The sequence below is a fragment of the Solanum verrucosum genome, unplaced genomic scaffold (genome assembly GCF_900185275.1).
Source record: "Solanum verrucosum unplaced genomic scaffold, falcon-dt-bn FXZP01000182.1, whole genome shotgun sequence".
Taxonomy (NCBI): Eukaryota; Viridiplantae; Streptophyta; class Magnoliopsida; order Solanales; family Solanaceae; genus Solanum; species Solanum verrucosum.
The window spans coordinates 1,343,044-1,349,043 of NW_026020378.1; positions in this window are offsets into that span (position 1 = coordinate 1,343,044).

A 6,000-nucleotide genomic window follows, 5' to 3' on the forward strand; every position below is an offset into this window, starting at 1 on the left:
ATCCATCTAAGTTTTAAATTTTAATGACATAGTTCGCACCCCATTTTCTTGAAAAAGGCAATAATTTGATCATATAGGGACATTTTTGTCCTACGATACTTTAATATTAATAGTGGAAATATAATTCCTAAGTTTGACAATATTGTTTCCCTAAATATTTATTCCTTTTAATTCTCGACTATTCAAATGAATTAATGATGCCACGTGGCACCCACGATTTAGTGGATGAGACCGTTTCTCTTACTCAAAATTTTAAATTTATTTCTTAGATATGAAAAAATATTTAATAAAGAGGACTCACCAAAAATCATTGATAGAGAGAACTCTCTCATCCATCCATTCCAATCAAACCCTATCCCTATGTGGTACAAATTTAAATTAATTAAACATATTAAATATCGAACGAAAATAATAATAAAAAAGATGTCACATGGTCTGGGGATGTCACCCTTCGGCCTTCACCATCTATTTTGAATCACATTATAACTTTTGTTCTATTTTATTTTTTTAAAAAAACATATCTTATGTTCTATACTATTGTCTATTAGTGAGAAATTGGAAAAAATAATAAGAATTATCCAGTGGAGTAAAAGTTAATCAAACAATCAAGGGTCGTTTGATGTGAATGGTGAATGATAACATTAAATAGTTTTGAAATTAAATTATAGTGTCGCTTAATTTGTTATTTGGATGATAAATTTGGAATAATTGATTCCAGGGTTATAATTAGTACTGGTGATAAGTTATCTCTCCTCTTGAGTGGTATAGTAATTTCGAGATAAAATAAGTAAATAACAAAAACATCTCTTTATATTCTTTTTATTGATCACTTTTCACATTTATGAAGGGTATTTCTATAAAAAATAAATTATTTTTAAAATTTACTATTTTGAATATAACAAACAAACACTCAATAAAAAATAATCATAGCATAACTTATCGTATCATAATTTATCTCATCATAACTAAGTTCATATTAACTTAAATTCAAACCAAACGAACCGTAAAATGATGGATGTATGATGGCGATATCTTGTTGGTGGGCTTGACTTATCACTTATGGTTGCTTGTCCAGAAAGACCACATCATTCTGCAATTACAAAGTCTAACAAAAGATTTCACTTTTTTTTTTTTTAAAAAAAAAAACATAATAGTAATTTTAAGTTTAAGCTAAACAAACGTGGAATATATAAAATATTAGACCTGTTACGTTGTATATATTATAAATAAAATTATGTTTGATAAATAATAATAAAAAATATCTTTTTATATTATACTATAGTCTATAGGTATAGGATCTTAAATTTTTGTGTGGTGTAATTTTCGGAAGATTTAATGACCCCGCCCAACCCCATGCTCATTTTTGTTAATGAATGGAGCATCATTCTCATTATCAACTAAAAAGTAGTGTGATGTTTTCTCGGGACAGATTAAAAAAAAGAAAGAAATGTCACATAAAATGGTACAAAAAACGTAATATTTTTAAATTCTTAATTGTTATTAATAAAGTTTGGGAAATATTTTTTTAATATTCTCTTTGTCTCAATTAAGATCCTTAGATGAATACAAAAAAGCATTTTAAAAAAAAAACTTTTAAAACTTATAATATAAAATAAATCTATGGCTATAAATAATTTTTATTAAATTTTTAAATTTTAATCAAATTATTACTAAAAATAAAAAAATATTATTCTTTTTTCATCTGGCAAAAAAATGTTTTAAGTTAGGACAAAGGAAGTAATGGCACTGATCATAAATATCCAATATTACACAAGAGATAAATATTTAAGAAGTTATAATATATCTAGTTTGTTTAATATTGTGTTTAGTCAATCACTTCAATGTTAACATTATCTTTTTTCATAGAAATATATGGTTATTAATCGAAATTCCATGCGAATACCAAATATCAAACATGTAATATAAGAGTTATTTTGAAGGTGACACTCTCAACAAGCTTTTTTCATATTCAAGACTCAAACTCAAGGCATCTAATTAAAAATAAAATAGTTTCATCACTGCACCACACAATCCATATTGTTTTTTTGGTTATAATTGATATAATGTTTTCAGTGAGTGATTTAGTTAATGCAATTATAATGTAATTAACACAAAGACTCAATAAACACTACTCCATAATTAATAGAAGAAAGTAATCACTAATGGTTCTTAATTAAATAATTTATAATGATACAAATATTTACAACTTATAAATTTAAAAAAAGTTTATATATATATATATATATATATATATATATATATATATATATATATATATATCCTTCCACTAATTCATCTTCCAAATCATTCGATCACAGTCTCTTAAAAAATATATCCATCATTAGTTCATGTAATATATGATTCTGAATTCTAATATAGCCAATTAATTAAATAGCTTTTAGGTGGTGATTAAAAATGAATACATCAAATATTTTCATTGTGATTTATTCTGAATTCTTGTGGACTTAACTCAACACCTCACGGCATGAGCTGACGACATCCATGAACAATATCTGTGTCCGCATGTCCAAAGGCACCTGTCTCTTTCAAGTCAAGCACCAACAAGGTTCTTCGTTTTTCATCGAATTAAACCACATAATCCACCACTTGTGCGGGCCGCGTTAATTCGTTTGAGTTTTATTCTCGCGAACGACGAACGTACTTCCTCGATGGGATTTTCTAGTCAATTCATATTGATATAGTTGTAAATTGTAATGGTGATTGCGTGCATGGATTGCAGAAAGGGACTGATTTTTAACTGTAATTATTGAAAGGTGAAGGGTTGGCGAAGTCAAATGAAATCAACTTGCAAAATTGCAACAACAAATAATTATGACGATTAGTTTTTTTTTTTTAGTTTTTTTTTAACCTTATCGCGTAATATTTGAACTTTCTCATACTCTTGACTCTTGACTCTTGAGTGTGATGAAGGGTTAATACCTCATTTGGTCACTCAACTATCCATTTTTACCTCAGAAAGTCACTCAACTTTTAATTTTCACTAAAAAGTCACCATGTGAGTGACTTTCTGAGGAAAAACTGGATAGTTGAGTGATCATCTGAGGTATTAACCCGTGTGATGAAGAACAAAAAAATTTAATTCGACTTATCTGTTATTACCTTTTTACCCCCAAAGTTTTAATATGGGACAAAGGGAGTGTTTCACTTGATATTTAATTTATCGCAAATTAATCGAGATAATATCTAATATAGTCACTCAATTTATGGTACTTGGTAGTTCATTTAAAAAGTCACTTAACTTTTTTATAGCATAAAAGTCACTCAACTTAGGATAGTTTACTTAGCTATAAAGCTACTCATCAACTTATGATAATTTACTTAGAAAGTCATTTAACTATTGATATGTCACGAAAAAAAATCACCTAATCAATTTAAATGACTTTTTTCTTTAATTTTTTTGATATAAATTTTTTATTTTAAACTGAAGTTCTTATGAAATACTAAGATTCGTTTTATTCCAGTTAACTAAAAAACAAGTCAATTTAATAATTAATTAAAATAAATAGCTTTACCATCCAATTAAGAATCTCATTTAGAGTTTTAAATTTATAAAAATGCATTGTAAAATAAACAATAGATAACAAGCCGATGCGTCCTCTGTATGAGAAAGAACACACAGAGTTTACAAAGAAATGATGCAAACAAACAGAAAGATTTAAAACAAGGAAATTTTCATAAAGGTTTTTTTTAACGTAAAAGATTAATAATATGTTTAGGTATCATGAATTTCACGTAAAATTCTCTAAAATAAAAAGGTCTTGATAAACATATATTTAACCATAATTTTAGTGAGTCATATTAAGTGGGGTGGGTCAAAATGCTCAAAATGGGTGTCTTATTAATATTTTAAATAAAAATATAGCTTTAAAGGAAATTTTGATTTCAATAAAATTTAGTGAAAAATTGTTTAAATATTGATTGTGTGATTTTCTACGTGAAATATCAATAGTTGAGTGACGTTTTAGAAAATAAAGTTTGGTGACTTTCTAAGTAAATTATCATAAATTGGGTAACTTTCTAAGTGAACTAAGTTGAGTGATCATCTCAAATACTATCTCCTAATTAATCAATAAATGCAATCAAAATACATTTGAAGATAAACTTTTTCATGTTAATCATCAAATAATTTATTTATTTATTCAAGTTCTTAAATTAAAGTTATTTAATTTGATAAAAACATCAATCACAGTGTGTTCTCTAGCTGCTAATTTAGAACACAAAAATATGGCTTTTCTTAGTAGAGCTGTTATTAGGATGAACTCATCACATGTACAAAATGTATATTCATATCAATTAAGTTCATATATAGATTTTTCCCCAATATTAATTAGTTTTTTTTTTACGGTAATGAATACAATATAACTTATAATGACAGATCACTAATTATTTCACTAAGTTATCTATCAATTAGTTAATATTGTTCATGATAAAATTTGTTTGTAAATATATTATAAATAAATTGTAAATGGTGTAAATGTTATTTACACGATTAATAAAATTATTAGTGTTTCTGTTCTTCCAAGTTCATACTAAATTATGTAAGTTTAAATACTTTAATACACATCATGATCTTGAACAGGATAATTTTACATAAAAATCGTTTGGGACACATACTTGAACACGATAATTTTAATTCGAAGTTCTAAGTCACGTATAATAACACTTTCCAGTACAAAGTGTTCAAAGCTTATCAAGAATCTGTCTAATTATACCATAAGATATGATTCTAAAATGCCTAGTTGGCCAAGCTATCAAAAATTCTTTATTTAAAGAAAGCATTTTTGTTAAAAGAGTTTTTAAGAAAAAACAATTTTGGAGAAACTAATTATATTTGGTCAGTTTTTTAAAAAATGCCTTTGAGTGTAAGTTACGAAAAAGAGAAAAAGTAGCGTGACATGTTTTATTATTGAAAATATTTTTGAAGAATTTCATTATTTTAAATATATTATTATGAAAGCCTTTAAAGTCGTATGAAAAAAAATACAAACTCATCTTTTTTTAGTAATACTTTGTTTTATTCCAAAGAGGAGGAGGAAAAATAAAGGCAAAGGACACTAGAGAAAAAGGAAGAACTAATCCATATTTATAGTTGACAAATTTTTCAGAGAAAAAAAGGAAAAGAGAGATAGAAAGGACTAGGGTTATTCATGGTTACGGTTAAAAAATCAAATTGAATCGTAATTCGAACTGAATCAATTTAAAAAATCGATATTTGGTTTGGTTTTGGTTTTACTAAAAAAAACTGCAAAAAAACCAAATTGAATCGATAAATTAGATATATAAATTTTATAATTATTTACCTATGATTTATAAATAAAATATAAATATTTTGTTGAATTTTAATCAACTTAAGTCTTTAACTTTATCATTTTTTCAATCCAACACTTAAATTTTAGCTCATCTATTTCAATCCTAAGTCCAAGTGATCCAGCAAATTTCATTACTTTAGTCTTTACCTACCATACCTTTCATAAGATGGTCACACTTTCTCTTAATTGAATCACTTTGTTTGTGTAATGATAACTATGGTATTGCTTAATTGAACAAGCCGAAGATGAAGGGGAAGAAAGGGATGCCAGGGACAGAGTAACCGGAGGGGGCATGAAATGAACCCGAAAGGGAAGCCACAGGAGCAGGAGTGGAGAGAAAGCGAAAGAGGAAAGGTGTTCCTTGCTCGTTCCTAGATCTTTTTTTTTTTTTTTTGGCCTTATTTCATTCACTGATTTTTGTAATTCCATTTCTCTTTTATGAATAGTTGGTTGTGTTGGATGATTGGTGGGTAGTTTGAAGGACGAATGCCGGAGGGCAGCTTTTTAGAGCGGGCGCTCTGTGCGGTATTTTTTATGTTTATGTCTGTATTTGTTCTGTAGTTGGATCAGCTCCTCCGGATGGGAAGTATAGATAGAAAGGCAGAAAAGGAGGCGTCGGCTCTGAAATGATGGAAGATTGAATCATTCCTTCATTCTATTCCGGCAATTC